Source organism: Hypanus sabinus, assembly GCF_030144855.1.
Source record: "Hypanus sabinus isolate sHypSab1 chromosome X2 unlocalized genomic scaffold, sHypSab1.hap1 SUPER_X2_unloc_8, whole genome shotgun sequence".
Lineage (NCBI taxonomy): Eukaryota > Metazoa > Chordata > Chondrichthyes > Myliobatiformes > Dasyatidae > Hypanus > Hypanus sabinus.
The window spans coordinates 976066-987137 of record NW_026779008.1 but is presented as its reverse complement, the minus strand read 5'-3'; the positions used below and the strand labels follow the sequence as shown (position 1 = coordinate 987137).

Genomic DNA, 11072 nt, shown 5'->3' with positions numbered 1-11072 from the left:
TGCATTTCTTCTTCTTGGTCCCCGCACATAAGGGTGTTGAGCGTCATGGGCGGATTGATTGTTCAGCTAAAAAAGCTGTTAAAAGTTCAACAATGGTTGTATACCTTCCATTTGGCAAATCAGAAGCTGATGTAGGGATAAGAATCAGTGGGTTATGGTACAACTTGTGGGGTAATGGGCATAAGGGGGGACAACTACACAGAATACATAAAACCGTTGGGTTTAAGGGAGCAGGCGGTCAAAACAAGAAGAGATGGAATTATAGTCAGACGATTTAGAATCGGGTACACTATGCTAAATTGTTCCTTATATCTTGTTGGTGAACATCATTCTGGGTTGTGTAGGTTTGTGAAACAGTTGAACACATACTATTACTGTGTGAAGCAAATCAGATTGAAAGAACCAAATGCAGGTTTCCTGACAATATTCGGGGGTTGATAGTTTTAATTTTAATCTTTTTAAGTTTTGGGAGTGAGGTTAGTTCAATTCACAGTATCATCTTTCATTACTTACAATCTAAGAGGCATGTTGGGGTAACATGAAAGAAGTAATAAGGCTTTTATTTCCCATTTCTGACCACACATCCAGTCCAATTATTGGCAGCAATGCATCTTTAAGTTGATCTGCCAACTGCCATTAAAAGTCAGAAGAAGACCAGGAAGAAGAACAAACAATTTGACAGGAGACAACAGAAGACCAGGGAAGTTGGACCGGCACCAGAAGGAAGTGATGAGAATATAAGGAAGTAAGGTTAGAAAGGGATAGAGAAATGGGGAAGGGTCAAGGAGAGAAGGGGTTGAGATGCCCTGACCCGAACTTCAAGCGATTGGTGTTCATGCCATCAGTTTGGAGGCTGTCCCCCATGGAACATGAGTGTGAGTGCAGAGGTGGCCATGGGCTGACATGTCGCAATGTGAATGGGAAATTGTGCTGAGATGGGTGGCCATCAGAAGTGACAGCAGAGCTCAGCTCAAACAAAGAAGACAAGCGAAACAAAGAGCAGGACGTTGGCGGTGCAGGGGAACTTGTTGGGTCTGGTGTCCAGAAGGAAACAAAGAGCACTGTGGCTTTCCTGGTGGCAGGTGGAGGTGTATATAGACTGGGAATCTGCAGTGAGAATATAATCGGGTGGAGCGAAGTTGAAATCATTGAAGAGATTTTGTGTGTGTTGGAAGGAAGTCAAACACACTGATTCAGCAGGCAAACAGAATGCACCCTGTCCTTCAACTTGTGTCTGAAGGAGTGAGTGTAGAGGCTTGTGGGGTTTTTTTTTTGGACAAAGCTATCACCAGCTCTTGTGCGGTGCTAGTCTTCCCTTGCTGCAAGTAAAAATAAACACACTCATGATTGATACACTCTGAGTTAATTGTTGGCAATAAGATGAAGAGTAAAAGTGCTTGACACCACCTCCTACCCGGACACCCAATCTTTACCTGCAGCCTCACCGTACTACCCGTGGCTTCGCCGTATCACCACTACACCACAAGTCAGGAGAACTGAAATACCCATTCCGTCCACTGAATCTTCTTCACTACTCAGACACAGCTATTGGATTTTCCCTTCAAACTCCAGACTGCTGCTTTCTGCACGTCACCTTTGACACCTTTATTAATCAACAACCCACCATTTATGACTTAAGCCCGTTACGCCGCTGGTGTTTAGGGCAGCAATGAAGATGTTCACCAGGATGTCTGGATTAGAGGCATGAGCTGTTGTGGAAGGAGAGTTCGAACAAACTTGGGCTTGTTTTCTCTGGAGTGGAGGAGGCTCAGTGTAACCGGAAAGAGCTTGATCAGATTACAAGAGGGATAGAGAGAGTAGACAGCTGCCATTTTTAACCTTCTGTATCAAAATATCCAATACCAGAGAGCATGCATTTAGAGAGATGAAGATCTGTGGAATTCATTGCCACGGCTCAGAGGCCAAGTCATCAGGTTTATTTAAAACAGAGGCCGATCAGTGCTTGATCAGTAAAGGTGCTTGATTAGAAGGCAGGGAATGGGGTTGAGAAGGAAAATAAAAGACACTGGGACAGGTACAGAAAGAGGAAACATGAGAGTGAGACGTGTCAAGCACAGACAGATGGGACAGACTCCGATAGGGGTTCTTGTCTGGCACGGAGCAGTGGGGCCGAACAACGGTTCATTTTCCACTCTTGGACCTTCACTGAGACCATTTCTCATCAGCATGTTTCACAAACAATACTTTCAACGTAAGTTCAAATCAAGTTCAATGTAAATTTTTTTTTATCAAAGTGTGTTAACCAGACGTTATCGAACAATTTACAAACATGTTGTCAACGTAACTCAATGCCCATCCCCAGCCTAGGGTAGATAATGGGACCAATGCCAGAGAGGGAGGGGTGGTTGAATCTGGGACTTCTGAGCCCTCCTCATTCATCCTCCTCATTCCCCTTCCCTCACACTCCATTGCATGTGTTTGTGCGAGAGACCTGCCTGCCCACTTCACCCTCCTTCAACAATAAGCCCTCTTCCCCAATGCTCCCGTGCACACAGCAATCCTTGCGGACTCAAATTATCCACAAATGTAATGCCCTCCCTGCTGCACCAACTCCTTAGCAACGTGTTAAACAGTTTATTCTTCCTATTCCTGGCCCATGGCAGAGATGACAGTCCTGAGGTCACAGCCCTGGATGAGCTGCCATTTAACTTCGCAGCACACTCCCTGAACTGCCTTTGCAGAACCTCGTTACTCGACCAGACCATGTCATTGGTACCCACATGGACCACGACCTTCACTGTTCACCCTCCTGAGGAACGCTGAGCGATCGACTGGAGATGTCACAGACCCGAGCATGCAGGAGGCAACATATCATCCTGGATTCTCATTCTCACCCATAGAACATCCATTCAGTTTCTATAGCAATCGAACCACCTCTGACCACAGCTCACCTTGTCTCCTCCCTTCCCTTCTCAATCTCAGAGCCATGCTAAGTGCCAGAGACCCTGATGCTGTGACTTTCCTTTGCCAGGTCATCCCACCATCCCCAACTGTACCTAAAGTGATATCTGTGTTGTTCAGGGGGATGGACACAGGGGTAAACTACACTCTCTGTTTCCCCCTTCCCCTTCCTGACTGTTACCCAGTTTCCTGTGCCGTGTGCCTTAGGTGCAACTACCTCTCAAATGTCCTACCTATCACCCCTTCAGTCTCCCGAATGAACTAGAGTTCACCCAGTACCAGCTGCAACTCCTTAACGTGGATTGTTTTCGGAGCCGAAGCTGGATGCCCTTCTCACAGGTGTGGTTATCAGGGACGCAGGAGGGTCCCCTGCCTTCCACATCCCGCAAGAGGAGCTTTCCACTAAATTGCCTGGCATCTCCACTGTTCAGAGCAAATGTTAAGATAAAAATTTACTTCCATGATGATTTTGCCTTCTCTGACTGAATGCTCCCTTCACTGAAACCTCAAAGAGCTAGAGCCTTGAAGTCTCCGCTCCGACTCTGTCCACTCCAACAGTGACCGCTCCACTTGTTCCTGCCTGACTTTAATATCTTCTTGACAGTCAATCCTGAATGCTGACTGGCCACTGCTGAAAGCTCAAAAATAACCTGCCCTGAACCACCGCCCTTAATACTCGATTGGCAAACCTGAGTGGATTACGTCCTCTCTAGACTCAGATCTTTCTGATTAGCGATGGGTCAAAGCTCGGTAGGGCGACACAAGGATAAATGACTGATTGAAACCCATCCCTCAGTCTGAGCAGGTGAGCACCTTCCCCACTGTGAACCCACCACCATCTCTGCAGTGTGGATCAGTGTGTGAATGACTTCCCACAGTCTGAGCAGGTGACCACCCTCCCCACAGTGTGAACCCACCACTGTCTCTGCAGTGTGGATCAGTGTGTGAATGCCTTCCCACAGTCTGAGCAGGTGATCACCCTCCCCACAGTGTGAACCCACCACTGTCTCTGCAGTGTGGATCAGTGTGTGAATGCCTTCCCACAGTCTGAGCAGGTGACCACCCTCCCCACGGTGTGAACCCACCACTGTCTCTGCAGTGTGGATCAGTGTGTGAATGCCTTCCCACAGTCTGAGCAGGTGACCACCCTCACCACAGTGTGAACCCACCACTGTCTCTGCAGTGTGGACCAGTGTGTGAATGCCTTCCCACAGTCTGAGCAGGTGAATACCCTCACCACAGTGTGAACCCACCACTGTCTCTGCAGTGTGGATCAGTGTGTGAATGCCTTCCCACAGTCTGAGCAGGTCGACGTCCTTTCTCTGCTGAAAACAGTCTGGTGTGTCGGTAGGTGAGATGACTGAGTGAATTCCTTTCCACAGTCTGATCAGTTGAACAGTTTCTCACCCATTGTGAACTCGCTGATGTGCCTTCAGATGAGATGACTGAGCGAATCCTTTCCCACATTCAGCGCACGTGAATGGTTTCTCCCCAGTGTGAAATCGTTGATGTACTTTAAAGTCAGATGACCGAGTGAATCCCTTCCCACATTCAGAGCAGCTGAATGGTTTCTCCCCAGTGTGAATTCTTTGATGTACTTTGAAGTCTGATGACCGAGTGAATCCCTTCCCACATGCAGAGCAGCTGAACGGCCTCTCCCCAGTGTGAATTCGCTGATGTGCCTTCAGATTAGATGACTGAAAGAATCCTTTCCCACATTCAGAGCACGTGAATGGCTTCTCCCCAGTGTGAATTTGGTAGTGTCTCACAAGGGTGTCTGACTTTGTGAATCGCTTCCCACATTTCAAGCAGCTAAACGGTTTCTCCCCAGTGTGGACTCGCTGATGTGTAATCAGTCCAGATAGCCAAGCAAATTCCTTCCCACATTCGGAGCAGGTGAACGGCCTCTCCCCAGTGTGAACTCGCTGATGTACCTTCAGATTAGATGACTGAGTGAATCCTTTCCCACACTCAGAGCAGGTGAATGGCTTCTCCCCAGTGTGAATTCGGTAGTGCTTCATAAGGGAGTCTAAATCAGGGAAGTCCTTCCCACATTCAGAGCACGTGAATGGCCTCTCCCGAGTGTGCATTCGCTGATGTACCTTCAGTTGAGACAACTGAGTGAATCTTTTCCCACATTCAGAGCACGTGAAGGGCTTCTCCCCAGTGTGAACTCGCTGATGTACCTTCAGATTGGATGACTCAGTGAATCCCTTCCCACATTCAGAGCACACGAATGGCTTCTCCCCAGTGTGAGTTCGACTGTGCTTCACAAGGTAGTGTGAATCAGTGAATCCCTTCCCACATTCAGAGCAAGTGAATGGCTTCTCCCCAGTGTGAATTCGGCAGTGCTTCACAAGGTGGGATGAATCAGCGAATCCCTTCCCACATTCAGAGCAAGTGAATGGCTTCTCCCCAGTGTGAATTCGGCTGTGCCTCACAAGGGAGTATGAATCAGTGAATCCCTTCCCACATTCAGAGCACATGATTGGCTTCTCCCCAGTGTGAGTTCGGCTGTGCTTCACAAGGGAGTGTGAATCAGTGAATCCCTTCCCGCATTCAGAGCACATGATTGGCTTCTCCCCAGTGTGAGTTCGGCTGTGCTTCACAAGAGAGTATGAATCAGTGAATCCCTTCCCGCATTCAGAGCAAATAAATGGCTTCTCCCCAGTGTGAATCTGGCTGTGCTTCACAAGGGAGTATGAATCAGTGAATCCCTTCCCACATTCAGAGCAAGTGAATGGCCTCTCCCCAGTGTGGACTCGCTGGTGTCTCTTTAGTGTGGATGAGCGAGTGAATCCCTTTCCACAGTCTGAGCAGGTGTACGGCGTCACTTCGGTGTGAACTCGCTGGTGTTCATTCAGTTGAGATGACCGAGTGAACCCCTTCCCACATTCAGAGCAGCTAAACGGTTTCTCCCCAGTGTGAATTCGCTGGTGTCTCTGTAGGTTGGATGACAGAGTGAATGCTTTCCCACATTCAGAGCAGCTGAATGGTTTCTCCCCAGTGTGAATTTGCTGATGTGCCTTCAGATGAGATGACTGAATGAATCCTTTCCCACATTCAGAGCACGTGAATGGCTTCTCCCCAGTGTGAATTTGGTAGTGTCTCACAAGGGTGCCTGACTTTGTGAACCCCTTCCCACATTCAGAGCAGCTGAACGGTTTCTCCCCGGCGTGAACTCGCTGATGTACCTTCAGATTAGATGACTGACTGAATCCTTTCCCACACTCAGAGCACATGAATGGCTTCTCCCCGGTGTGAATTCGACCGTGCTTCATAAGGGAGTCTGAATCGGCGAATCCCTTCCCACATTCAGAGCAGCTGAATGGTCTCACCCGAGTGTGTATTCGCTGATGTACCTTCAGTTGAGATAACTGAGTGAATCTTTTCCCACATTCAGAGCACGTGAACGGCCTCTCCCCAGTGTGAACTCGCTGATGTACCTTCAGGTTAGATGACTCAGTGAATCCCTTCCCACATTCAGAGCACACGAACGGCTTCTCCCCAGTGTGAATTCGGCAGTGCTTCACAAGGTAGTGTGAATCAGTGAATCCCTTCCCACATTCAGAGCAAGTAAATGGCTTCTCCCCGGTGTGGACTCGCTGGTGTCTATGTAGTTTGGACGAGTGAGTGAATACCTTCCCACAGTCTGAGCAGGTGAACGGCATCTTCTCAGTGTGAACTCACCGGTGTTCATTCAGTTGAGATGATTGAGTGAATCCTTTCCCACACAGAGCAGGTGATTGGCCTCTCCCTGGTGTGAACTCACTGGTGTCACTGTGGCGTGGTTGAGTGTGTGAATGCCTTCCCACCATGTAAACAGGTTACCGTCCTCTCTCTGGGAAATTTTTGGATGTATGTTCAGCACCGACGACAGAATGAATTGCTTCCCGCTGTCAGAACAGGTGGAGCATCTCACTGTGGTGTGAACTTGCTGATGTATCTTCAGGCTGGATGACTGAGTGAATCCCCTCCCTCACACAGAGCAGGTGAATGGCCTCTCCCCACTGTGAACTCACTGGCGTGTCTGTGGTTAGGCTGTGAGTGAATCCTTTCCTACACTGAGAGAAGGAGAATGATATCTCACTGCGATCAATCATCTGGCAATTTAGACAGTCAGATGTTTGAATCCCTTGTACAATCAATGAGTTGAAGAATTGATCTTCAGTGAACAAATGCTGGTATGTTCTCAGCACCCCGGTTGCAGTGGATAACACTGAATTAGAAAAGAAAACTTCATTTCAGACAGAAAACACATTTCCAGCTGGGATGAGATACTTCTTCATTTCCAAGGATCGACAACAGATGTGTTGGTCTTGCAAAAAAAGTATTTGGTCACTCCTTATATATCTGGTCAGAGAGAGCAAAACTGACATGTTGAGATTCCTTTGCACAACTGTTCTGCCATTTCAGACCTGTAAGAATAATTGAAAGGACATCAGTGGGTGAAGAACAATTATTCAGGTGAGATTTTAGTCTGTGGTGAGAACATAAGAAATTGGAGCACCAGAACATCATCTGGCCCATCTCCACCAACCTGCCTTTACTCCATTGCCCTTAATTTCCCTACTATGGAAAAATCTATCCAACTTTGTCTCAAATACATTTACTGAGGAAGCCTCCAGTGCTTCATTGGGCAGAGAAATCCACAGATTCACCACCCTCAGGGAAAAGCAGTTCCTCCTCATCTCCATCCCAAATGCCCTGAATCTTGAGGCTATGTCCCCTAGTTCTAGTCTCACCTACCAGTGGAAACAACTTTCCTGCCTCTATCTTATCTATCCCTTTCATAAATTTACATGTTTCTATAAGATCTTCACTCAATTTGAGCTCTGGCATTACTGAGTTCAACTGAAGTTGAGATATACCGCAGGTGACTGTGGGAAGCGAGGGAGGAGATTGCTGAGCATCTGGCTGTTATCTTTGTATCATCAATAGGGATGGGAGAAGTACCCGAGGATTGTTTAACAAAGGGAGAAAAGGTAACCCAGGAAATTATAGACCAGTGAGTCTTGCATCGGTGGTGGGCAATTTGTTGGAGAAGATCCTAAGCGGGAGGAGTAATGAGCATCAGATTAGGGGTAGTCAGCGTGGCTTTGTCAAGGGCAGGTCATGCCTTACCAACCTGACTCAACTCTTTGGGGATGTAACATTGATGAAGGTAGAACATTGGATGTAGGGTACGTGGTTTTCAGTAAGACTTTTGATAAGGTTCCCCATATGAGGCTTATTGAGAAAGTAACGAGGAAGGATCCAAGGAGACCTGCTTTGTGGATCCAGAACTGGCTTGGCCACAGAAGGCAAAGGGTGGTTGTTGATGGTCTGTATTCTGCATGGAGGATGGTGAACAGTAATATTCTGCAGTGATCTGTTCTGGGACCGCTCCTCTTTGTGAATTTAAAAAATGACCTTGATGAGGAGTAGAAGGGTGTGTTTGTACGTTTGTCGATGACACAAATGTAGTGGGTGTTGTGGATAGTCTGAATGGTTGTCACAGTAGAGCGTTACATCGATAGGATGTAGAACTGGGCTGAGAATTGGCAGATTGAGTTCAACCTGGTGGTTCATTTTGGTAGGTCTAATTTGAAGACAGAATACAATACTAATGATAGGACTCTTGTCAGTTTGGAAGGATCAGTGAGATCTTGCAGTCCGTGTCAATAGTACATGCAAAGCTGCTGTGCAGGTTGACAATGTTTTTAAGAAAGCCTTCATCAACCATGGGACTGAATTCAAAAGCTGTGAGGTACTGTTACAGATATATAAGGCCTTCACTGGACACCACTTTTAGTACTGTGTTCAATTCTGATCACCTCACTATAGGAAGTATGTGGATACTCTGGAAAGGGTGCAAAGGAGAGTTGTATAAGATGATGAAAGGCATTGATCAAGCGTACAGCCAGAGGTTTTTTCTCAGGGCTCAGCTAGCTAACATGCAGGGGCAGAGTTTTAAGATGCATGTAAGTAGGTACAAGGGGGATACCAGAGGTAAGTTTTTCAAAGGTAGAGGCGGATACAATCAGGGTCTTTTCAGACACTGTTCGGTAGGGACGTGGAATGCACTGCCAGCGACGGTGGTAAAGGTGGATACAATCAGGGTCTTTTCAGACACTGTTCGGTAGGTACGTGGAATGCACTGCCAGCGACGGTGGTAAAGGTGGGTACAATCAGGGTCTTTTCAGACACTGTTCGGTAGGTACATGGAATGCACTGCCAGCGACGGTGGTAAAGGTGGGTACAATCAGGGTCTTTTCAGACACTGTTCGGTAGGTACGTGGAATGCACTGCCAGCGACGGTGGTAAAGGTGGGTACAATCAGGGTCTTTTCAGACACTGTTCGGTAGGTACGTGGAATGCACTGCCAGCGACGGTGGTAAAGGTGGGTACAATCAGGGTCTTTTCAGACACTGTTCGGTAGGTACGTGGAATGCACTGCCAGCGACGGTGGTAAAGGCGGGTACAATCAGGGTCTTTTCAGACACTGTTAGGTGCCTACATGGATCTTAGAATAATAGAGGTCTATGTGGTAGTGAAACTCTGGACAGTTTTGAGAGTAGGTTTTATGGTCAGCATGATATTGTGGGCCGAAGGACCTGTAATGTATTGCAGACTTCTGTTTCTATGTTTAGATATGAACCCCTCATCTTCTAACAAGGCACAAATCAGCCATCCTGACTGACCATCAAATTCTCTGGCTGTATTCCCTCTGTATGAGAATAGGCTATTTCTGCCTTCAATCAACCTGTGTCTTGGCTCAATCTGTCCTGATTTTTGGTATCATTTCAAGCACTGGTCATGCTCCACAACACAACAAAGTGAACTTGTTACTACATGTCGGATCCTGGACATTTTCTAATTACTGGGATCCCCTCCCACCCCCAGCTGATTGACAGTGATGAACCCATCGATGGCAATGGCTATGAAGGGGTGGGCAGTAGTTATTCTCATTGGTGTGTGGCACCTTTGTGATGTGCAAGCTACAAGTCACTTGTCAACGAGAACAAGGTGTTTCATATCGTTATTTACACAGAGAACTAAAGCTGACGGGAGGATTTCTTAAGCCATACAGCACTGATTTACATTTCCACTGACTGGACACTATATTTTTGTCCCGAGGTACTGGTCCTCGGATTGACATGGCTGGAGGTCGCAGTATTTGGGCATATTCTAAGGGGACGATGCTGGTAGTGTCACCCATGGCTGCCTCCTTACCCAGCAGACACCAAGAACAAGAAACCTGTCCATCCGCGATCGAAGGACCCAGCAATGCGCATGCGCGGCAAAAATGGCGGCGCCGCCAGCTCTCAATCAGCCGTAAACTCCCCGTCACTCGGATAAATCGTGGGGCTGAGAGAGACGGAAAGGACTGGGACTGCCCTGAGGTGCAGGACTAGTGGGGACGGAGCTCATAGTAATGTTCCTTCAATCGCGGTGCAGACGCCGGTGATTAAGCTCCCGCCTGAGGCCCCGTTCCTACCTGCGTCCGATCCCTGCGAGCCGCTCATCTACTGAGCGCATGCGCAATGTTCGCGATTGGCTGTGACGCCCACGCATGCGCATTTGTTTAAACAGTATTTTAAAAAAAATTCTGCAGATGTGGAAATTCAAAACAACACCCGCAAAATGCTGGAGGAACTCGGGGGGCAAAAAGCATCTACGGAGAGGAGAGAACAGTCGGCGTTTCAGACCGAGACCCTTCTTCAGGACTGGAAAGGAAGGGAGGGAGAAAGAATGTGGGGTGGAGGGGAGGTGATAGGTCAGATTGGTCAGGCGTGAAGTAAAGAGCTGGGAAAATTGATGAAAGAGATAAAGGACTGCAGAATAAGAATGATGATGTTGATAATAATAAATAAATACATTATTGATCCCGAGTGGGGAATTCTTTAGTTACAGCAGGGACATTTAGAAACACAATTAGCAGTGTGCAGACTTTACTAAAAATAAACCGGGAATAATAATACACACAAAAATACTGCACCAATGCGGAATAATAATGTATGAAATAAAAATGCAGAGTGTTGATCTCTGAAGTGTGTTCTCCTGTTGCAGAAAGATGAACTGTTGAATATGCGTATTGCCGTTGATCCCAAAGATTTTCTGTAAAGGCGTCAAATGTTATGGGGAGAAGGCAGGAGAATGAGGTTGAG

General features: G+C 47.3%; 1 pseudogene; it reads right to left on the bottom strand.

Annotated features, from left to right (window-relative positions):
- Positions 1-448: 448 nt before the first annotated feature.
- On the bottom strand, positions 449-10447 carry LOC132385989 (oocyte zinc finger protein XlCOF6-like; annotated as a pseudogene).
- Positions 10448-11072: the final 625 nt, after the last annotated feature.